The sequence below is a fragment of the Equus caballus genome, chromosome 14 (assembly GCF_041296265.1).
Source record: "Equus caballus isolate H_3958 breed thoroughbred chromosome 14, TB-T2T, whole genome shotgun sequence".
NCBI classification, from domain to species: Eukaryota; Metazoa; Chordata; class Mammalia; order Perissodactyla; family Equidae; genus Equus; species Equus caballus.
Genome location: NC_091697.1, coordinates 14,431,094 through 14,456,151, shown reverse-complemented (window position 1 = coordinate 14,456,151; position 25,058 = coordinate 14,431,094). Strand labels below are relative to the sequence as shown.

At 47.1% G+C, this 25,058-nt stretch overlaps 1 pseudogene; it reads right to left on the bottom strand.

Annotated features, from left to right (window-relative positions):
• The window catches only part of LOC138917603 (heparan sulfate glucosamine 3-O-sulfotransferase 4-like), a 145,765-nt pseudogene extending 121,627 nt beyond the window's left edge, over positions 1–24,138 (bottom strand).
• Positions 24,139–25,058: the final 920 nt, after the last annotated feature.

The window sequence follows — 25,058 nt, the reverse complement described above, 5'->3', positions numbered from 1 at the left end:
GAACAAAGACAATGACCCTGAGTTAGAACGGAGCGTGGGCTTTTCAATTAACAGAGAGAGACAGCCAGTGTGTCTGGCACACAATGAGTGATGGGGAAAGAGGGAGAGCTGAGTTGACAGTCATAAATGCTTAGCTGTTGTACACTGACTTTGCATGCTGCCAGCCGGGAAGATTTTCTGGAGGAGACACAATGAGCAGAGGACAGAAGGCACAGTTACCCACACACTTTCTGCACATATCAGGAAAGGACATACAATTCAGTGAGCAATATAAGGTTTGCTGCCCTGGTGCTGCTATTAGTAAAGATGGGAGAGCAGAGAAAAGTGAGCAAGATACCATATTTCATCAATCTCAAATGAATATTTTTATTCACATTTCAACCTGTCTGAAATAAAAATGTGTCTCATAGTCATCATGACATATTGTTACTGCCTGGGCCTGTGCACCAAGACCAGTAACAGCCTGCAAGAAAATCCCGGGGACCATAATGAGCACTCTGCAAAAAATGCTGCAAGAGCAATGGCCTTGATGGAACTATGAACAGTACTATGAAGAGCATGCCAGGGAAGGACACTGCAACCTGGGGGTGACTTAGAGAGTCGAACGCCAAAAAGGAAATTTGAGGAATACATGAACCAACTAATTGCATTTACTTTTTCCAATACATGAATCACAAGAGTGATAGAAGATAATGTCCAAGCATAGGAAGGCTCTTTCAGTAAATGCAAAATGTGAAAATTCTAAATGCAAAAGGATTGTTATGGTTTAACTGGCAATGCTTTATTCCTAGGGATCACACAAACAAGAGTGCACTGTCTAGATCCGAGGCAATCTGAGAACACTTACTGAGTATCCAGTGAGTGCTAGGAATCTCATATGTGCAGTACAGCAAGTAATCTCACAGCAACATCCTCAAAATTCATATGATGAATTCTACCTCATACATGTTAATAGGCGACTTCATATAGCACAGTTTCTTTTCTCCCTTCAAATGAATCATACGCAACATTTAAAGAGCCAAGGTCATTCTGTAAGGACATTATGACCAAGAGTGGTCACATCCTCAACGACATGCTCTTCTAACACTGTTCTGGACCACCGCTCCAGTTAGCTCCCTTACTATGCCTTTGCGATGGTTAATTTTAGGGGTCAACTCGACTGGGCTAAGGGATGCCCAGATAGCTGGTACAACAGTGCTGGGTGAGTCTGTGATGGTGTTTCCAGAAGAGATGAGCATTTGAATCAGTAGAGTGAGTAGAGAAGATCTGCCCTCACCAGTGTGGGTGGGCCTCATCCAATCTGTTGAAGGCTTGAATAGAACAAAAAGATGGAGGAAGGGCAAATTTACTCTCTCTGCTTGAGCTGGGACATCCATCTTCTCCTGCCCTCGGACCGCAGCACTCCCGGTTCTTGGGCCTTCAAGCTCAGAATGAACTACACCATCAGCTTTCCTGGTTCTTCAGCTTGCAGATGGCAGCCTGTGGGACTTCCTGGCCTCCATAATCACATGAGCCAATTCTTTATAATCAGTCATTAGCTTTCTCTCTCTGTCTCCTATTGTTTCTGTTTCTCTGGAGAACTGTGACCATGACAGCCTTGGAAAATATCTTTTGACTTCTGCTCAGACACCATGAGGAGGCCTATTTGGAGACAACTCTGAGGCACGAAGGGATGAAAGCCTAGACTAGGAGAGACGGAGGGGCCTTTGTGAGAAGCACTGCAAAGTTGAACTTAGTGACTAAGGAAATTAAACTGGTCCAAGATCTTAGGCAGAGACTTTGACCCATCAGAGCCTCTCTGCCTAACTTTTATTCTTCCATCTTGTAGTAATTAATACCCCAGTTTTCCTTTGGGAACATCCCTCCCTCTTCTTAGTCTGTGTTGTTTGGGGCAGGCCGCCTTCACGCTAGCTCCAGGGGCGGCAGGAGACCCAGGTCTATGGGATGCAGCCCAACTGGGGCCAATGAGAATCAGTCTTGGAACGTCCACTGAATCTACTGAGAAAGAAGCGTTCCCTTTCCTCTGCTGTGAGCAGGCCATTTTGAAGTAAGCCTGGAACTATTGGCAGCCACACGTAAGGGACACCTGCCTGAGAATGAAGCCAACAGAGAGCACAGCAAAGAACTGGAGAGAGACGGAACACTGATGGTTTTGAGGCTCTGGGTGCAGCTTGGCCTGAAACCTCTGGACAATGTTGGTTTTTCACTTAGTTGAGGAAATAAATTCCTTTCTGGGTAAAGGGGATGTCACTTGCAACAGACAGAGTCCTGACTTAATCTAAACACTATAGACTACTATGTCCTATAATGCTGATGGCCTAAATGTTGGGGCAGGTGGAGCATGCTGGCTTCTTATCTAGGCTTGGAATGAGACTTCTTCTGCAAGAGCTCAAGGGGCTGGTGGCCAAGTTCTTCAGTGCACGGACATCGGGAGTGCACTCATTGCAATACTCTGCTGAGGGTTTTCTAAACCAACGGCTCGTTCAGAATCTGCAAAGCACACTGCATTGTAGACAGGCTCTTGGTAGGGTCAGCCCTCCATAGCCTGGCGTGGGTGTCCCAGGGGCAATGATGTAAGACACACAAGAAAATTCCACTGGGCCAAAGTAGCCATTGGCCCCCTCACCCGCCCATAACAAAGCCTGAAATCCCCACCATCAGGTGACCCCTTCAGCTTCTAGCACTCTCTCTCTCTCTCTCTCAAAGACTTCTGTTGGTATACATCTGTGTCACACGGGAAAGGCCACCTCAACTCACTACCTCACCTGTCCTGATCACGCAGGTCTGCTCGTGACACTCGCTGCGGCCTCCTAGGGAAACCAGAAAGGCCTGGGATGGTTCGCTTGCTTCTGGCTGAGTGCTCCACCATACTGTAAATTCCTTCAGAGGGCAGAGTTGTGTCTTTCCTGGGCCCCGCTGTACCCTGGTACCTCATACAGTGCCGGGAACAGAAGCACACAATCCACATGTGTTGAGTAAATGGTTATATGGCAAGCAGCCCTGGGGTTGGGAGTTAGGGGCCTGGTTTCCAGTCCTCGCTCTCCCCCAAGCCAACACGCTCACAGTCATGCTGTGCCCCTCTGAGGGCCTGGGTCCTCATTCGAACAAACGAGGAGGAAGGCCTCTGAGAGCTGGCTGGGAATCCTGCACAGATGGGTTTCTTTGGCCTATCCTCTGATTTTATACATTTGTAACAATCTAAAAAATGGGGAGGGGACCAGTTCCGGGGCACAGTGATTAAAGTTCCACACACTCCACTTCAGTGGCCCAGGTTCACAGGTTTGGATCCTGGGCACGGACCTACACCAATCATCAGCCATGCTGAGGCAGCGAATCACATACAAAATAGAGGAGGACTGGCACAGCTGGTAGCTCAGGGCTGATCTTCCGCACCAAAAAAAAAAAAAAAAAAAAAGACCTGGGAGATTTCATAGAAAAATTCATATCTCTGGTTTTTCTTGCAAGACATAAGCTCTGACAACACTGAGCCCACAGTGCAAAGGGCAGCAACGGGCTAGAAAGGAATCAGGGCTGTAGCTTTGGGTGAGGCCCCAAATCTCCCAGCAGCCACAGTCCCATCGCAGTCCTGCACCAGCACCATATGTCGGCTGCCATTTATGATTACATGGCCCTATGTCTTTTCTTTTAGTAAAGAAACATCTATAAAGACATACCAAGAGAGCCACGGTTTAAAAAATTTTGAGAGAGAGCACATTTTTTTGTAGGAGTGAACTTAATCTTCACACACTTAATAATATCATCTATCATCCATGTAGCATCTATTATACATGCCAGCTATCATTCTAAGCACAGTACATTTGTTTAACCCATTCAATCTTCAGGGTAACCCTATGAGATAGGTACTATGAGTATCTAGATTTCAAAAAAGAGGAAACTGAGGCACAGAAAGGTTAAGTAATTTGTCCAAGGTCACACAGCCAGTAAGCAGCCAAGCTAGGATTAGAACTTAGGCAACCTGCAAGAACCCATTACACACCACTGCCCAGTGCTTCTGAGCTCAAAGAGCCCAGCCTAACTCACGCGCAGACTGCTGCCCTCACCTGTTCACTACACGGGTGACTCCCCTGTCACCCTGCACCGAGATGCTTGATGAGGAGACTATCCAACAAGTCCAGTTATCAGAACCCAGGTTCAGGATGGAGAGAGTCAAGATTACTCAGTTAAATAATAACCAAAGAGGGGCCAGCCCAGTGGCACAGAGGTTAAGTTTGCACATTCTGCTTCGGCAGCCTGGGGCTCACCAGCTCGGATGCCAGGCACAGACCTACACACCGTTTGCCAGGCCCTGCGGTGGCAGGCATCCCACGTATAAAGTAGAGGAAGGCGGACACGGATGTTAGCTCAGGGCCAATCTTCCTCAAAAATAATAAGAACCACCAAAGATAAAAAAAGTGTATCTCACATCACCATTTTTTTTTTAATAATAAGATGCAGTGCTTCCATCTTGATAAACTCTAAAAAACGTCATCCACTATCTCCATTTCCCCATATCCTAGAGGAAGAGGAAGCTGAGGTAGAAGGTTCTAGAAATTCCCTACATGGGATGGATCTCAGAGACCATCTATTGGGAAGGCACCTTTCACCCATAAATTTACAAGGTAGGTGTGGTGATCCACGGCTGCATCAGAATGTATTACTTTTATTATTACTACGAATGTTGCCAACAATAACGCTGCCATTGTATGGCTGTTTCCCGTGTGCTAACCACCTTGCTAAAAGCCTTACATGCTCTATCCTCCTAATCAGCATCACTATGCCAGGAAGTAGGTACTATTGCTACCCTCGTGTCACTGATGAGAAAACGGAAAGCCTGAGAGGGTAGATGACAGGCCCAAGGTCTCACAGCTAGAAAGGAGCAGGAGCAAGACCAACAATTAAAACACACGGCTTCTGATAACCCAGCTACACTGCCTCCCTCCAGAAATCTAACTGATCCCACTCAAGCAGGGGGGTGCCTTTGAGGTTTTGTTGTTGTTATTGTTAGATCGGTTGAGACTGCACAAGACTACTGGCAAAGCCATTTCTTGAGGCTTCTTCAGGGTGTCAAGAGATCTATGGGATCACCCAGGTTCTGACCATCCTTTGTGACACCCAGAATGTCAGCTGAAGGTCAATGGGTGTCACTGTGAAAAGCTAGAAAAGGAAACACCTGTTGCTCTCCGGGGCTTGTTAGCATGAAAATAATCATGCATTTCCTATGGTTTGGTGGCAGAGTTACAAGGGTCAGCCTAAGAGATGGCATATCAATGTGGCTCATCAAATGAGTCGGTCGGGATGAGAATATCAATTGATTTGAGCAGACATGTGTCGAAAGGACTCATACAATGTAAAAAGGTAGCCGAAGTAAAGCGCCTCCAAAAAGCGCGGCCCACTTGGCAATTTTTCCTGATGCTCACCTGGTCCCCAGGGTTTGGGAGGGCAGGGAGAGGAGTGAGAGGAAGACCAAAGGAGGGGGGAAACTACAATATTTGTTTGAAAGACATAAGTTTGAAAAACGGAAAGCCTGATCCAGTTGCTGTGACTGAAATGTTCCCTGGATTCCGAGAGAAGGCAGGCCATCTCTAGTCACATCGCTTAAGGATTCTGTGACGTTTCTCTATCCCAATCTTGGATCAGGAGAGGCCAATTGGAAGTGCAGCAAAATGATTACACTCCCTGCTCCTTTGAAACATTATGAAAAGGTTTCTCCCTCCAAAGTAGGTCCTAAAAACATTGTTTACTCACTGTGGGACGGCCAAGAGAGAAGAGTAAATCTTCTATTAGTCCCAAGGAAGTTCTCAGATTTGCATATAATACAAGGAAGCATCTTTACGTTCCCAGCAGCTTGGACTTGCCTGACCTCGAGTCGTGTTGGGATGGCAGCACACGTTAAAGGGTCTGCTCAGCAGGCGTGGGGTGCCCAAACCCTGCACATTCCAAAGAAAGGACTGGCCCTTGACCATGTGCTGGAACATAACCTCTGAGCCCTTGGAATATGCTGCCTGATAAGAGTGTCTCTGTATACTGGGACACTGGACCGCACCAAATAGTTTATGCAAACAATGTGTTTGACAATGAGAAGCTGTTTCTGTTTTCCTGGGACCCTGGGCCAGCCCATATCAGCTTGACCTCTGGAGGGTGGAGGACCTGGAGTCCGAGTGGCTAAGGTCAGTCATGTGGGCACTCCAGGCCTACACAAGTGACCTTCAACACAATTCCTGGACTCCAAGCCTCAGAGAGCTTCCCTGATTGGCAACACTCAGCACGTTTGTCACACACCACTGCTGGGAGAATTAGCACTGTCTGTGCCACTCCACTGGGATGGCACAACTGGAAGCTCGGGTCTGGTTTCTCCTGGCCTCTGGCCAGCGTGTCCTCTTCCTTTGCTGATTTTAGTGTGCATCCTTTCACTGTAATAAACCATAACTATAACAGCCTTTCTGAGTTCTGTGAGTCCTTCTAGTGAATTACTGAACCTGAAGCTGGTTTTGGAGGCCCCATCCTGAGAGGAATGGAGGAGGGGAAAGGGAGGGAGGGAGGGATGAAGGGGGGACTGGAAGAAGGAAAGAGGAAGAGAGGGAAAGGAAAGAATAGGAATAAAATGAAACAAGAAGCAAAGAACCCAAGAAAGTGTTCTAGTGTCAAATTTCTCACTGTTTGAGCTCAAAGTAACAAGAGGAAAGAAAACACCACGTATGCAAGAGCCTTGAAAAACACTGAAAATAGATAACTATTAGAGGCTGCCTGTGCAACACACAGGGCATAATTTTAGACTCCACCACCCTGTCCTCGAGATTGCTTTGTCTAACCGTTTCCCCAGTGCAACAACTAACCTCCACCTTGGAGAAATAATAGCTATTCCCTTCTGATGAAAACATCCCAACATTCCATTTCAGAAATAAAATAAAACATTCAAAAGTGATCTGGAAGAGACTTAAACAGATCATAGCATTACATAATGTTTTCTTTCATGGTCAAACAAGAGAATAAAATGGATAGCTGTCTATTTCTGTGCCATCAGTGCAACTGAACAGCCCACATTTAACACTCTGGCAAGGCTGAGGGGAGATGCTCCATGCCTGGACCCGAGGCTCGAAAGTCGGTCCTCCATTCATTCTCTGACTCTTCTGAAGTCATTGAAAACCACTTCAAGCAAAGATGATTTGAAAGAAATTACCTCTGTGTATTACACCACGAGCGGTGAAAAATGTCCCACGTGAGACTCGATGGTCCCGAAGCAATACAAAAAGTGCAAGATGTAATCACTCAGGGAAAAGAAGTCCCCATGACAACAGGAAGGGAAAGGAGATGAGTGAGAATCTGAAGCCTCAAGTCTCTTACAATACGAGATATCCCTAATTTGTACTTGGAAATCTGTCTTTGGGTTTGAAATCCCAGAAAGGAACTTCCTCTCTATCGCTTCCCTGTCTGCCCGGGTGGTGTTGTTAAACCGAACTACACCTCATCAAACGAGGATGGGATGGGACTCCTGGCACCATGAGGGAAGCTGAATGTGTTCCATGCCTTCTGCATCTCCTGGATCAGAATGAGGCAGGTGTGCTATGAAGCGTATAGGAAGCCTGGGATTTGGGAGGGCTGATATGCATACGTACAGAAGTTGTGCCCAATAAAAGAAACCACAGGATTTTCACACCATTAGATGTATGGGGTCATTTTCCAAGTACTGTGTCCCGATACTTTTTCAGGGAGATCCCAGAAAGGAACTCCTATTGTCCCCACTGAATTCCTTGATTTGCTGCTCCCAGCCTGGCTCCTCAGTGGGGCCCCATCTCTCCAGATTCTTCCTTGATGCCCTCCCAAACTCCATAGGACATTTCAAGGATTTTAAATTTAATTATCATTACTGAGAAACAGATGTGAGAAATTCTTCTGGAATCTTGGTTTGTACAGCTGCTTCCCCCACTGGGTCTCTGATTCCTTGTTCCTGAAAGTGTTGTTGCTCTGGCCCTCTCAGCCTTGCAGAGATCTTCTTTAATTCCCACTAACACCTTCCTAACAGAAGGCCTCTCTTCCCAGAACATCATCATAACGAGACACACTTATCAATTAATCAGTATCTACCAGGGGCTGCCATGAGGCTAGGCACTTTGTATAATTCATCTCCCTTAACCCAATCAACAGCCTTATAGTAAAGGTATTACACTGTCTACTTTGCAAGATCACAAAATAAAGTTCAGAGAAGCCAAGCAATTAGCCCAAGGTCACAGAGTTAGGATTTAGCAGATCTGAGATTTGAGCCTGGGTCAGAATGACGCTAAAACCTGAACATAAACCTACCGAAAATCCAATCAGAATAGAAGAGTAGGATTAAATACAGGTGACAAGTGCTGTGAAGTGTCTAATACACATTTCCAGGGTCTCCACGCTGAGCCAAACCCCCTCTCTTCAAGCCCACCCCAGCTCTTCCACGAGGTCCATAATGTTGAAGTCATAAATACTGACTTTATCATTTTAAAGTGCGTGCACGGGTGTGTGAGAGTGTGCATGTGTTTTTCCCCAGTTTTAGTCTTCCATAAAACACTTGAATGATCAGCAACCCTAGAAGCCGATCATAATTCTAGTCATGAGATGTACCGACTGGCATAACTCAGCTTTAAAGAGGCTGCCTCTAAATGGGTTAAGTATGACTGAATGACGCAGGTCCTCCCTAGGTGTAGACTGGGCGGAAGTGGACATTCTCAGAGGTGAACTCTTTCCAAGTGCCTATTTGATCCCCAAGGGTTCCCTCCACCCTGGGAGAGCTCAGCACGCAATTCTCAAGCAAAACCAATACACTATCAACATTAGACAACCGAGTTTTCCTGGTGGACGTTTTTGCTAAAATATCTTAGACGCTTACAAATCTTCACTCTTTTCCATTACCTAGTTTTATTTTTTTACTTTTTTTTCTAAAGCTTGGCACCTGAGCTAACATCTGTTGCCAATCTTGTTTTTTCTCTTCTTCCTCTCCCCAAAGACCCCCAGTACATAGTTGTATATTCTAGCTGTAGGTCCCTCTAGTCCTGCTACGTGCGACACCGTCTCAGCACGGCTTGATCAACGGTGCCGTGTCTGCGCCCGGGATCCACACTGGCGAAAACCCGGGCTGCTGAAGCGGAGCACAGGAATTTAACCAGTCGGCCACGGAGCCGGCCCCTCCATTACCTATTTTCAATTGAAGAAATACACTCATATGATTTTTTAAAAAGAGAAGTTCACGGTGTAAAGGATTTACACCACTCTCTGCTCTGCGCCCTGGTTTTGTCATCCACAATGGACCCCGGAGATCGCTTCATGTCTATCAGCACAGTGCTGTCCCATTCTTTGGAACAGTGCATTGCAGCCCTTCTGTGGACATGCCATAATTTATTTAACCAGTCTCATACTGATATATACTGAGGCGGTTTCCAATCTTTAGCCATTGAAAATAAAACAATTTGCATATGCCTTTTTGCTAGACAGCTGAGATTTCTGCAAACTGAAGGGAAGGTAGGATTGCTCTAACCGTGGTATGTACGTGTTCTTACATAGATGGTACCCTCCAACTCAAAAGTAAAGGTACCAATAAGAAATCTAAGTGAGCCTACGGCGAACGTGAGCATTGGAAATGAAATCTGTCCTGAAAATTGTGCAATGCACGGTTCCTGCATCCGTCCTCCTTCTGAGAGAATCAGAGGACCCACGGCCACAGACAATGGAAAGATAGACAGGATCTAAAATACATCTTGCACTGTTTAAAATAAGAATTTCTTTTTGGAGGCATACATGAGAAACCCCACCGCTCTTTACGTTTTCAGTACAAAAGAATGACGCATCAGTGGTCCTGAGCTGGGTGAAAGAGTTATGCAGACAGAGGTTCTCCAGAATTCCAGGATCTTTATGCAGTCTGCCCTCACGATGTTTGATATCCATGGTGTATAATAGTTTCTGTAAATTAAACTTCTTAATCTAACTTTATGATAAGAATGCTCGTCCTGTATTTCAGGTACTCCCTGGAGGGCAATATTCCAGAAAACCAGTTACCTGGGGGAATTCACGAAAACGTGCATGGATTAATAACAACTAACAGACGTAGACAAAGCAGATCCCAGCACAGCATCATCATTCTATCCTTGCAAAAGCACCACGGAATTATTAGAGACTGGTACTCCCGTTTGAGAGATAAGAAAACAGAAGCTCAAAGGCTGAACACTTACCTATGTGCACAAGGCAAGGTAGACACAGAACTCAGACTCAAAGCCTTAATTCTGACTTCAGGTTCAGCTTTTTCTTTCAAAACACAACATGGCTCCAAACAGTCCAACTGCCCTGTGACAGAGGCGCTCAGGCAGTTAGGCTCAAATACTTCCTCAGCTCCAGCGACTCCCAACCCTCCAGCCCCCTGCAGAAGGCTCAGCCAGGAGGCACCGGGAAGGGTGCCCCTGTACCTACAGTGAGTGACATATCAAACACGGACTTCAGCGTAATGTTTTGATTGTTAAATGCCAACTATGTAATTTCGATAACGCATTTAGAGAAACATAATCCACTCTTAGAGCATAACGGTCTATCGGGAGTAATTGAACTCTTCTAAAACTTCGGCAGCATCAGCAACAAAGGCCAGGAACCAAAAGCCACGTTACAGTGAAGACACCTGGCTTGTGCCAGCCTGCTGTGTGACCCTGGGACTCCTGCCCGCCCTTCCAGGTCACATTCACTTTCTGTGTAACACTGGGATGAGAAAGTCTCGACTTCACGAGGCTGCAGTGAGGAATAAAGGAGGTGATGTCCTGTGTGGTAGGCAGCTTGTGGGAGACTGCTGAGCCCACATGGTTTGTTTGAGTGGGTTTCTCTTTCTTGTACCCAAAATAGTCTTGCAAAAATAGGACGTGAAAGAGCTGACAACAATTCTTAGCCAGAGTTCCCAAGAAACGTTGAGTGTCATTTCTTTTCAGAAGCCTGGAGTTTTGCAAGAAAAGTTAGCACACAGCAGGCCCTCCTTCCATTCATTAATTCATTGATTCAGAATTAGTGATTAATAAACTACCATGACGGAGTGCCTGCTGGGTGCTAAGCACTGTTCTGGGCACCGGCAAGGAACGAGATGGACAAGACCCCCACTCTCATGTAATCTGCCTTCTGGTGAGGAAGAAGTAACTAAGTAGCATGATTTTGGAAAGCAGTAAATGCTCTGAAGAAAATAAAACAGCGTCACAAGCTCAGACGTGGAAAAGGGTCTTTAAATTAGGTAACTGGGAGAGGTATTTTCCAGGAGCTGAAATTTGAGCCGACACCTGAAGGACAGATAAGGAGCCAAGGGTAGTTTAAGGATCTGGGGCCGAGTATTTCAGGAGAAGGGAACAGTGGGAATGAGCCTGGTCCCAGAATGGAAGCCACTGCCACAGTTTGCTGCTGGGCCGAGACCGCCTCAATTAGCCCATCTGGTAGGCAAGCAGTCCATCTGCATGCAGAAAATCACAAGCTCCTAGAAGGGAACGCCAGCAATGATTATTCACTCCCGTGATGCTGGAAGACACCACCTCCAGTGGGAAAGAGATTTGAAACAAATAAAAGGAAATGCTGCATGTTTGTGGCCAAACACCTGGGTCTGAATGCCAACTCCACATTTCGAGTGAGTTACTTGACCTCTCTGTGCCTCAGCTCCCTCGCCTGTAAAATCACAGCGCCTATCTCGCCAGGTCCTCTGAAGACTGAATGACTCCACTGCTTGGAGCAGAGCCTGGCACACGCACAGGAATACAATATGTGTCTATCACCACTGCTGTCACTACCACCGCCACCATTATTCTTTCCCATCTACACCGTCATCTCCCTGTCCCATTGAGAATAACCATCACTTGTCCCTGACTGGACTTTTGCTTTGCAACAACAGGAGTGCATGTAAATTTACTGATTTACACCAATTCAACTATTAATCCACACCTTGGCACAGTCCTACCACCCCTGAATTGGGATAGAAAACAATCAGCACCCACCCCACTGTTTATGAATCTAAACAGTAACAGCTGTCTTACCATCTTCTCCGTAATGTGGAAAGTAAGGGAATTTTATACATGAAGTATAACATTTTCGCCACGTTCATATAACCAATACTTTCAGACCACTCTCAAACACACCCTCAACTTAGCAGCAAAGAACTCTAATGAAAGGAGGAGGGAGGGGGGAGGGAGGAGGGAAGAGCCAGGGACAAGATGGGGGGGGGGGGAGGGATGGAAAAAAGACATGCCAGCCAAGAGAAAGAGGTCACTTTCCATTTACTCCTCTTTCTTTGATGGCCCTCCATAAAGTACTAAAATTTGGTTCTTACAAGTCCCTTGCAACTTTTGCTAAATATATTTCAAGTTATTCTGTTTGGTTGGCTGGTTCTATAAATAGAATATTTTCTCTCATTATATTTTCAAAACGGTTGGGGTAGGCATGTAGGAAAACTACAGATTTTGCATAGTAATTTCCTCATCAGTGCCCTTAATGAACCCTATTATTGTTTCTAATAGATTCATGGGGGGATTGGTTATCTTAGATTTTCCAAAAGAAATGAAATTACTGGCAAATGGTGATAATTCTACCTCCCCCTTTCTTATTCTTTTTTGTATCTAACTGCATCATCTATTAATTACTGAGCAATGGTAAATAATAGTGATGATAATGGGCATTCTAGTCTTGCTCTGGATTTAATGGGAATGTTTCTAGTATTACACCATTAAAGATGATGCTGGCTTAGATGAACTCTATATGACTCCACTCATAGGTGGAAGTTAACATATTGACAAGGAGATGTGATCGGTGGTTACCAGGGAAAAGGGGGGGTGGGGGGAGGGCACAAAGGGGGAAGAGGTGTACCCACAACATGACTAACAATAACGTACAACTGAAATCTCACAAGGTTGTAATCTATCATAACATTAATAAAAAAAAAAAAGATGATGCTGGCTTTGGGTAAGATCCCACTTTATTAGGAGTTGTTCTAAAAATTAGAAATAGATGCTAATTTAATCACATGCCTTTTAGCATCCATCAAATAATTCACAGAATTTTTCTCATTTACCCGTATTAAGAATAAGTCAAATTATAAGTCAAATGATCAGATTTCCTAAGATTGAACCATCCTTCCATTCCTGGAATAAACCCCACTGTGTCAGGACTTTTATTACTTTGTGAGCTAACCATTCACTTGTCCGTTTCTCCACTCTGCAGGCTCTTTCAGATCACTGGCCATGACTGATTCATGTCTGCCCCAGCACAAAGTTGAAAGTCAATACATGTTTAATGAATAAATAAATGAATGAATAACTAAAATAACAAGTGCATGGAACCTCCCAAAATTAACCCTTTGTCCCTCTTTCTGGGTTAAAATACTCAGAGAGATCATACACCTGTCCCAAGTAGATCTTTATAGGTTTAATAAACATGTGGCTAGACTGGTCCCCACTTCTTCTAGCAACAGAACCCTCGAACACCTCATCTTCATGGGGAAACTATTCCCTATGGTCTCAATGGGATTAGCCCTGGTTGCTTACTCCCCCCACCACTCCAGGCCAAAGGGGTGGCTACATCAGCCAGGCCCGATCAGGGTACTACACAACGACAGCTTTAGGAATGAGCACATGACCCAACCTGGACCACAGGCATCTCCAGGAATTTCTTGCAGAAGCTCTTAAGAAAAATTTTTTCCAAATCACTTATCTACCCTAAGTTTCATGTAGCCTCATTATTAATTATCTCAGTGATCAGACATCACAAATGTGAACTTACATTTATAAGTAAAGTACTTTGTTCAGTGTGCCCATACATCTTTAGATCAGCAAAACTGTACTCATGAAAATATGGGTCTACGCTTCTCCTTTAGAGGCAATCCATCACGGAATCTTCTTGGCCTTCGGGAACTCAGCTTTGCTTGAATGTGTGGTCATTTCATATGAGCCTTTTTTAATGGAGAAGTTATTTCCTTCTCTATGGTTTACTACTGCTTTTGGTTGAGGGTATTTTTACGTGAATAGAGCTAGCTGAAAATTTTCAAGAGACCAAGAAAAGAGACTATAAAATTTAGAAAATTTTATATTTCTGGAATTTTCAATAGCATTTACAATTCAACACAATGCAGAAAAAAACAATACACTAGAGACTTCCATAATGAGATTTAACAATTCTGTAATTTGGGGGAAAGTATAAATCTCTCAATTTAAAAAATATATATTACTTCCAAAAGAATTAAATAAACATATAATGTTTGTATGGGTTCCTGCTTACCATCTTGCCTAAAATGTAGTGAGATAACCTATCTGAGAATGAGGCAAGGTAGAGACAAACCTGGCAAAGAATGGAAAGAGACAGAGACCTTGTCAAATCATTCAAGCCCCTGGATTCAGCTTTTCCTGAAGCCACTTACCCCACAGACTTCCTAATTACATAAGCCAATAAAGCATCTTTTTTCGTTTATAATAATTTAAGCTCAATTTCTATCATTCACAACCAAAAAAGTATTGCCTAATTGATGTGTTGCTTTGTTTCCCTGTAAATATGCTTTACACATTCTTAAATAAAGACTGAAAAAAAAAAAAAAGTAAAGGCAGGCAACCCTAACTAGTGAGTGTTAAGAAAAAAATCATCAACCGCTTGCTTTTAATTAATGGCAAGATGGGCTGAAAAGCTCCCTTAGTGAATTATAATTTCAGACTGAAATTCCCAAAACAGTTATAGAGGAGCTTGTCGAGCCGCAGAAACCAATGGAATCAAGAGATGACTTGAAAGATCGGTGGTTCAATCAGTTTCAGAAATAGCATCCATTATGCAAACCCAAAACCTTTAAAACTCTCTAACGCACAACCCTAGCAATCTCTCATTCACCTAAAGTCTCAAGGCCCCTCTCCTCACTCAATTTAAAACTAAAAATGCCTGGTATGATTTACAAAAGTTAAAATAATTAAATCATGTTCTGATGGCCAGAGAACTCCAGGGAAAGTGGCCAAATCGCAACGTAGGGAGTTTGGCGGGGTCTGCCAGAACAGTCCTGCCTTCTCCAGTGCCTTCAGCTCTGCAGAAAAATGGAAGGCAAAGCATGCCCTCGGCATTCTAAATGCCTCAGTCCCTCTCCACTGCAGGCGGCCTCCATTCCTACTGTGGGCTCAAGAACATGTGAGCAGGAAAGCCCCGAGAGCCTGCTCCCTTCCATACCCCGTCCCCTTAGTGGAGAAGGCTGGCTGCAGGTACCCCAGGAAATCAGACTCTTCTCCTCCTTCGGCTCATGTCACGGTACACCAAATTCTGGAATTGGTTTGGATTATTCTCTGGAGAGCTACTTAAGAGCCGCTTCAGGGTTTGAAATCCCTCATTCAGACATAATCTTGAAATGAAAGACGATTTGTTAATGAAAAATGCATTACAGCTTTCTCTGTAGGGCCCTCCATACTGATAGGCAGGATAAAAGGAAGGAATTGAAGGAAAATGAAGGAGAAAAGCAAAGGAAAAGGAAAATTAGGAGAGAGAGGAGAGAAGGAGAAGAAGAAATTCATCATGTCACACACTCTGCGTGGGGGCACTTTTTAAGGGCCGCTTCATTTCACCCTCACATAATCACTTGCAAGTAAGTAACATTGAGCCCATTCTGCAGACAAAAAACTGGAGGCTTGGTGATATTAAGTAACTGGTCTAAGGTCACACAAGGAGGATGCAGTGGATTCTGACTCAGAGATACAAAAACAGGCTCCAAATAATGTTGCTCCTACAGTGCTCTCGTGCTTCCTCTGAAGGGTCTAACGCAGATGTCTGCTCCAGAACCAAAGCATTCTAGTGGGCGAATGGGCCCTACGGAGACAATACAACCTCATCAGAAAAGAAACAGGGATTTAGAAAAAAAGAAAAGAAAAGAAAAGGAGAGAAAGAAACAATTTAATATAAGTAACCCGACGCCCAACAGAACTAGGATGGGGCAAGGCAAAGCCAGAACCCAATTTTTCTAACTCTCAGGTCTTACTCAATCTACCTGACCAGAACCTATTATATAAGTATAGTTTATCAATATGGATCAAATAGGGGACTGCCTCATTAATGAGTGAAAAGCTGAAAATTTTCTCAACTTCTGGAAAATGTTCATTGGGAACAAATGGGAAATTTTGGGGGGAATTGTCCTTTTCTGCCTCAATGTTCCTCTTTCTACCCAGCTCCTTTTGCTGTTGTTGCAATGTATCTGGCAGGTATTTGCCCCACGCTCTTGCAAAATCTGCAAAGGAGGAAAACTCTAACCTAAAACAGCACACAGAAGCCACAATTCTGACAACTACAAAGGGTACGGGTGTGCCAGTTACTTTCCGAAATGAGTTTAAGCCAGAGCCACAGACTGGTAGCCGGCTGGCTGTACCCAGCCCACAGGTGGGTTTTGTTTGTCTGCAGTGCTGGCCCACACTGCGCTCGGAAGAAATTTCCGTCTGTTGCCAACATTAAACACCAGATAATTTCACATCAAAAACTGGATTTCCAGTTTCTCTTACCAACTGGAAGATCTGATAACCCTGATGCCACATTTGCACGTGGAAAAGCGTAGCTGCCCCTTTAGACAGAGCATGTGCGTCCCAGTTTCTCCCCACCTGGTCTATTTCACTCATTTATACAATCGCTGTGGGCCCAGAAGGCATGTGAGTTGGTGACCCTTGGTTTAAGAGGTTAAGCAGATGTAGACTGCAAAGCCAATCATTATTAGACTTTTCCTAAAAACACCCCCAATAACAGACTCTTCTCTCACTATTAAGACAGCTGTGACAGAAGGTAAGGCATATGAGACCAAAAGGATTTGAGAAATGGAAAAACCCAGCAGTTGAGTCCATTTGGATTTTTGGTCTAGGATACTCACTTTTTGCTTAGAAAATACATTCACTTTTATTATTTCATTTATTCCTCTCAACAATCCTGCAAGGAAGGAATTATTCTCAGATAAACAAACTGAAAATGAGTGATGTTAAATCAGTTATCCAACCAAGACCATCTAACTAGTAAGTTGCAAAACCCAATTTTGTCCAGCTACAAACACCTTGCTTTTGAAGTAATGAAAGAACACTCTGTAAGGCCATAAGGGCTGTTTCCACCTCAGGGCCTTTGTACCTGCTGTTCCCTCTATTGGAAACCTCTCCACCTAGATCTCCACATGGAAGGATCTTACTCTTTCACTTCATTTACATCCCCTCCACAGAGAGGTTTCCCCTAACCATTTGACTTAAAATAACATCTGTGCATGCACACACACACACCCCAATTACTCTCTAGACTCCTGCTTCTCAAAGTGAGGTTCAGGGATCAGCAGCATCAGCATCAACTGGGAAGTTAGAAATGCAGAGTCTGAGGCCCCTCCCCAGACCTGCTGAATCAGAATCTGCATGTTAACAACACCCCAGGTGATCCATGTGCATTTCAAGTTTAAAAAGCACTGCTCTACAGGAGCCCTGCCCAGTGGAAATGCAATGGGAGTCACAAGCGTCATTTTAAGTTTTCCACAGCCACATTAAAAAGGTTAAAAGAATGACTCGTTTGTTTGCTGTCTCCCCTAACGCCCTACTAAAAGATGCCATTTCCACGAGAACAGGTCCTCCCTCTGTCTTCTTCTCCACTTTATCCCCAGTACCTAAAACACTACTGGGCACACGGTAAACGTTATTAAGTGTTTGTTGAATGAAAGAAGGAAAACACATTCTAGTACTTTCTGTGCGGCAGCGTGGTACAGGGAAAGAAACCAGCACTGTGAAATTGGACAGATGTGGTCAACTCAACCACTGACCAGCTGAGCAACCTTCAGCAAGTGGTTCACCCTCCGGAAGCCACCTGGAGTGTAAACCAGGAATGTTGCTGTTTAACTCACAGCCTCATCATGACACCCCGATGTGATAACATGTCTGTGAAGCACCAACCACCACAATCACAGGCATTCAATCAATGCCAGCGCCTTTCCATTGTCCTCTTTCATTCTCTCCAAATACCACATGCGAATAATGGTGCTGACCACTTTCCTCTGTGTGGCATGAGCATGACTGAAGCTGTTTTCCTGAGTTATTTTCCCCCAGCCAACGGGACCTGCCTATTAATTGCTACCACTGCAGACAACTGGAAACCGTGGAGGGTCCCTTCTCAGCACCCTGGAGCTGAGTGGCTCCCAGAGCAAAGTGGTCACGGTTACTGTTCAGTCTGTAAACCACGAGGGAGGCCACAGCTCGAGTCGTCTCTGTCACTTTGATGAGTTCTGCCGTGGCAGCCAGTTGGCCTGCCACAAGGTCCCATCCCTTAGGAGAGTTCAGGTCTCTGCCCAGCCAGAGTGTATCAGCTCATACTGAAAGGTGTGTTCTGGCTTTACCCTTTTATTTGGGGGGTGGACAGAGGAAGGAATAGAGGGTTTAATCTACTCCCACTTATTAATCACTGGCCTCTGTCCATCCACCAACTGAGGCTTGCTTCTCCATAGCTTTAACACACACATCCTAATCCATCAGTCCATCCTGCCCTGAAAATCCAATGCACATGTTCTCAACTCAGATGTGTCTTTGACTCACGTTAGATCAACAGCACAGAAGAAAGCAAAACCCAGATTTAGACACAGCTGGAGTGACACCAGAAATAAAACTGCTAGGGCTGCCTAGTTGGATATGAGGAAACCCCAAGCCAGCTGTGCCGAGAGCAGCCCCAATTTCTTCTCGCTCTCCCTCTTGCTGAAAACACAACCAGAACAGAAACACTAGCAGAATTAGTAGGCTATTGGGAAACACACTGAAAAGAAAAACAAAAACAAAATAAATATATGGGGGGAAATCAAAGCCTTTAATTAACCTGTGGATCTCTAACCAGTTAAACAGTAGAGTAAGATTTCAGGCAGAATACGTGGTATAACCATTTAAGTAGTGATGCCACCACTGAAAAGACGCAGTTGCACCAGGGAACCAAGAGGAAGAGTTTCTGTTACTGGTTTGAATCAATGCCACTGTTTCCTTTTCCACAATAGAGTGAGGTTGTCATCCCCTCTTCCTACATGGGAGAGAGAGGAGCCTGAAGAGGTGCAGCAAGTAAAATTCCCACAAATGTCCTCAAAGCACTGCTGTCCCTCATAAGGCTGGAGAGCGGTCCAAGGCCAGTGCCAGCCCACTTGGCTCCTGCAGGTCCAACGGGTTTCTGGGAGTCTTCTCAACAGCCAGGTTTGGGTGGCTAATGATTACCTCTGTGTTAGACAGATTCTCCTCCCGCACTTCCAATCGGCACCACTGAGCATAAGGGTCTCCCACAGGCAAGTCACTGGCGTAGCAGATCGAGGACACAGAGACACCGCATGGTCCTCTGAAGTGAGGAACAAGAGGATCCAGTTCTGTCCACACCTCTCCAGTGGAACAGTTCTACAGGTGGCTACCAAATACTGACACCCAATACCACAAGGCCCAAATACCACAAGTGATGGCTGAGAGTACCACCGAGCTGGAATGACATCTTCAGCAGCCATGTCATGACAGCGAGGCCGGTTCATACCTTCCTTTCCCAGCCACAGTGTAAAACAACATGAGAAAATCTGGCATCTTCTATCCTTTCATTCAGAAAATTCTCCGGACCCTACGATGGGACTTCCTGACACACACTCCACCACGCACACGTCATCAACATTATTTTAAGTCACCTGAGTCAAACACCCCCATCTCTATTTCCAGCTGCCACAAAGCAACACAACACACGTTGGAAAGATCTGATCTTCAAGCCTTCCTTTCCCCCAAATGGCATCTGACACTTCTCACAAGATACACAGCTTTAAAATTAGAACTGGAAAAGACCACAGTGACCCTCATAGGGCTGAAGCTGCCCCACAGCAGAAATCAGAACATTCCTACAACCAACAATTAAACAACCGAAACCTTCCCAAACATCCCCTTCCTTCTCTGGTTTGCTGTTGTTGCATTAATCATCCTGACACCTTTTTAATTATAATCGCAAACTCGAAGCCATGACTTGCAATGTTATAAATACTGATTTTCCAGTTCAAGCAGGCATTGACTGGTTTCTGTTTTGATAGGAAGGGGCTGTTTGAAGCCTCCTAAAATGTTGCAACTCGTCTGTTGAAACAGACGAGACATTAACAGACACGTTTGCTGTTTCCATTTAACCTGCTGGAATGTTTATGCCTAAGTCTACTTTTTCTCAAGCTTTGAAAGCATAAGGCGTATTTTCTAAAGCGGAAGAAATCAATCAATACATATTATATATTCATATATAATAGATGTTATATAATACACACATATAGCAATATATATTATTATATAATACACATTTACTATATATTTCTGAAGTCAGGTTATTTCTAAAACTGTCGCAGGCTGCAATTTAAACTTAGAAAGCACATCTCTTCAACAGCAAGGCAACTCGTCAGGAAACAATCCTTATTTTACCTATTGGCCTTGTGAAGATGATAATACCACTTTAGCTGACAAAGCCTGTGTTTGTCTGACAATTCCAATTAATTACTGAGACGCAACAGAGATGGGACCAGCCATCCAGATGTTTTTCAGAAAGAGATAAAAAGGGGGGGGGGGGAGTAAAGGAGATTTGCCTTTTGGGCAACTGCTCCAGTGTTTTTTAAATGTTACGGCGGGCCAGAAAGCCGGATCACTAAGTTATTTTACCTGCACTTAACTTTCTACTCTCCTCTCCTTTCCCTCACCGCTGGGAGACGGTGGAAGACAAGGGAGATGAACATCTCACAAGACAGAAGCTCTAATCTGTTGCCAAGGAGGCGACGGCTAGAAAGGGCAGGGGTGCAGGATGTAAAAACTCTTAGGGCACCGACTGTCGTGCAGACCTTGATGCTCCTGATGCCAAAGCAACCCAGGGTTGCTGGAGATGGGGAACATCCTCAGTCTTTTCTAGCAAGCCAAAACTCGCCAGCATCATCTTTTTAACTGTTCCCTGTTCATTTTGCTCTAACCTGAAAATACTAAAGTCGGATTCCAGAGACGCAAATACGTTTGAGGGCGATTTTGAGAGATTCCAGGAGATCTCAAAGCCCTTCAGTCAATCTAGCTATCCTGCTTCATGCCTTAGCGTCCCCAACGCAGCAGCGCAGAGCCCCACAAGAGCCCGGGCTGGGAAACACCCCGCGGGCACCTGGGCTGGGGATTCCCAGGCGTGGAGCTAGGTAGCTTCAGAAAGCACCTCCCTGGGTGAGGAGCCTGAGGCAGGCAGGGCAGTGTGACACCAGCTCCCCTAACCCTGAAATACAGTGATCCCTGGCCAGCCTCCAGTCCTCTCCGCGCTCCCCCGACCAGGCCCGCCAGGGTCCGCAGAGCCCTCGTGGGGCGAAGGGCTCTCGGGGAGATGCCTGGATATCGAAGGGCGTGGGAAGCCGCAGCTTTCCCTCTGGGTCTTCCCCACCCATCTATCCCCTGCGCCAAGCCCAGAGTCCTACCTGTACCACTCCAGCCCCTTTTCGTAGTTCCTGTCGAAGAAGTGTGGCTCTATGCCCACGGCCCGCAGGCCCGCACGTCCGGGTGGACTCGGATCGCCTCCAGCAGCTCGCGGGTGCCTCCTTTCTTGACCCCGATGACGAGCGCGTGGCAGCTTCTTCTCCCCATAGTCGGGGATGCTGAGGGCGCCGTGCCTCTCGATGCTCCCGTTGGCCGCTCTCAGGCCTGCGAGCTCCTCGTCGGTGGTGCTGGTCTCCTGCGCTTCACACTCCAGCAGCGCGCTCGGCGCAGTGATCATCTCGCCAGGGGCCAGCAGGGTCCGGAGCCAGGTGTCCCGAGCGCCCCCGCCGCCGATTGCCAACACCCAGCCGTCGGCCCCGGGGGCAGCGGGCTGCTCGGAGGGCTCCGGGGGCTCCCCGCGGCTCGAGTTGTCCGGCGTCGGCGCGGGCGGCTGCGAGGGGGTGCCGAGGCGCACGGGGGGCGGCAGCAGAGAGGGTGGCGGCGGGCTCGGCGGGGGCTCGGCGGCGGCGCGCGGCGGCTCCTGCAGCGCCAGGGTGAATTGCAGGGAGCCCGAGCCGCCCAGGAGGCTGTAGCACAGGTAGGTGACGGACAGGGACAAGGTGCACAGAAAAAGCAACTTGCTCGCCGGCGGCCACTTAGCAGAGGCGCCGGGCGGCAGCGGCGCGGTGAGAGTTGGAGGCGGAGGCGGAGGCGGAGGCGGAGGTGGTGCGGGCCACTGGGCCACCGCGGCTCCCGGCTCGCGGCAGCGGCGGCAGCCCCCGGCGCCGCCCGGACATAGTTTCAGCCGCCGCCGCCGCCGCCCAGGCGCCCCGGCTGCGTGAAGCGACGCCGCTGCACCCCCGGCCCTGGCCGCTGTCCCGCTGCGCCAGGGGAGAGCCCGGCTGCATGGCCCCACTCCCCACTCTTCCCGCGGAGTCCGGGTGGCCCTACACCACCCACGAGGGGGGGCTCACTGACCCGCCGGCTGCACCTGTTCCGTCTGCAGCGCCCCCGCTTCCCGGCTCCGCCGCGGCTCCCGCTTCAGCCTCTGCCGCCGCGCGCTGTTGCAGCCCCGAGTTCCTTCCCCGCTGCTAACTTTCGGCCGGAAGAGAGGAGAGGCGCGGAGGGGAGGCGGAGGGGCCCGTGCGCGCGCCGCGCCCCGCGCGTCGCCAAGGGAAGGGTGAGTGCGCCTCGCGCGCGCCTGCGGACTGGGACGCGGAACGGAGGCGTGCGCTAGGGCTGGGGCACCTGGCAAAGCGGAGATCGTGCCCCCCCCCCCGCCCCCCGCCCCGCAACGCATTCACGCTGGAGGGGTTTGCCGCCCAACCCCGCGTGCTTCCCCTCCCCTGGGAGCCTGGGACGCCAGTTTCTCCTTCCCTCTCCCAATACTTTCAGAGACTAGAGCCCCACACCTGCCGCCAGAGCCGCAGACCAGGAAGCTGGGGGCCACAAGGTGGTGAGCTCTCGCTTCCCCTTTTCTCATGGGACTCCAAGCAAACTCGGTCCATCCATGACCCGCCCTTCTCCCTTCCTGGACATCCTCCTGCCTTTGACCCAGGAGGAATTTCTTGTCCATACCAGGATTCCCATGCCAACTTCCATCTTTCCAGCCTCCCCATCTTAGCTTGAAGCTCCTGATTGGTGGAGCTTTGACACAAACCCCCAGATTTCCTTGCCCTAGAGCTTTTGCCTCTGTCCCGCCACCGGTTGACTATGCTTTTTGCTCCAAAAGGAGAGGCTGTCTCCTCCTGGACACCCTGAACCACACATGCACATGCGCCCCTTGGGGGCCATTGCGGCTAAAGGAGTTCGGATTTCCCTGGACTAAAATAGACTATCATCGCTCTTAACAACTTATAAGCAGAGAGAAGTTGTGTTGCTGTGTCTGTGCGTCACTTCATTGAATTAAAAAAAAAAAGGTATCTTCTTTGCAGAGAGATTTCCGGCCCTCACCTCCCTCTCCTGGGGGGAATGGTAAACATCATAAGGCTTTGGAACATTCAAGACTAGACTTTGCTTCCTGTTTCCTTTTGCTCAGGGAGGTAGAGGAAACGCGAGGCTGGAATGGCAGGAAGAGGCAGAGCGGTCAACTGAGGCACTCCAGCGAACTCTGCTTCCTGGGGGCAGGGGCTGGCCCTGCACGCACCTGGCGCCAGTCTTTCCCAGAGGCTGGCTCCAGTGAGTCCTGTTTACCCTGCTAGCCACAGCTGGGTGCCTGGAGGGTCTGCTTTCACCTACAGGGCTGATGTGCTTGGCATCTCCGGTTTTGTTTGATCACATAACGGGGACAACAGTTGAAAGAAAATGTATATAGTGTCTAAATATTAACTAGATACCTAGTGCCAAAGAGAGAAAAAAATGTTGCTCCAATAACATGAACACAGACTTTTCCCTGAGTGAACAGAAGCTCACGGCTGCTCTCAGCTGGACGTGAGCTTCCTTCACTGCAGCTTCAGCTCAGATAAAGATTGTTCCTTTAGAATATATTTTTTATGGTACACCGGAGACCTCTGAAATGCAGAGTCTGGTGTCCTGTAAATCATTTCGTGGAACTAGGGATGCTTTTTCAAACACCACGCAACTGCACTCCTGTAATGTTAATGGGAAGGGGCCAACTGGAGCTGGGAGCAGCACAGCTTGCCCATCCCTCCTTCGGCTCCAAGCCCAGCTCTGGGTGGTCGCCCAGGAGGGCCCGGTTGCAGCAAATATTGTCACTGCTGTCGTCCATCTCCCTTTCAAAGCTAAGGCACCAGGATGCCCAGCACGTGGTCCAGGGGCCTCCCTACAGTCCCTGCCCGGCTCCCAGACTTCTCTATCCCAGCTCTCGGCAATCCAAATGAACTTGCTCTGTAGCTAGTTTTACTAAAGATGTGCTTTCAAATTTGGAAAGGTTTTGATAAAATGGTACTAACAGTTAACCTAGAGGTGGCAAACTGGTAACAAATTAAGAGCTGAATGTGGCCAGCGCAGTGATATTAAGAAGTTGAAACTGGTTGCAATGTTGTAAAATTGAGGACTTTCCCAAAAAATTTGGCTATGAGGTTTCTGCTGAAATAGTAGATCCTGCAACTTTGGGCCCCTCAGCCAGAACCGAGAGGTCCCCCTGACATGGAGCATGTGCCCTATTCTTCACGGTGCCCCCCCAGAGTGCCCTCATACATTTATGTTACTTGCCTGGATGCTGCTAATGAGGACACTTCCCAGTGTCGCTTCTCCCTCTTGTCCACAGATAGTCCTACTTAAATAAGAGACTCTTGAAAGAACGGAACCCCGTTGGTGAAATGTTAGGCCCCACAACTGATGGGGAAGAGGTGATTTTTGGGGAGAGGAGCTTTGTAGATTTCTCACTTGGGCACTTACCTGTTTTGTTCTCCATCCAGGTTTTTTCTGGGAGCCAGTTCTTGAGAAACCTATAATGAAAAGTACGAGCTATCTACATAGGGAGAACTCAGACTTCGTTCAGCAATTCCCTGGGCGTCTGGAGACTCGATAGAATACTTTTTTCTTTTTCCATTGCCAACACCCATGCCCATTCAGGCCTATGAGAGTTTTTACAATGCTGCTCCAACTGGTCTCCAGGCCTCCAGCGTGCCTCATTTCTCTTCATCGTAGAGGACAATAGCAGATCAATGTTTCTGAGGCATGGCT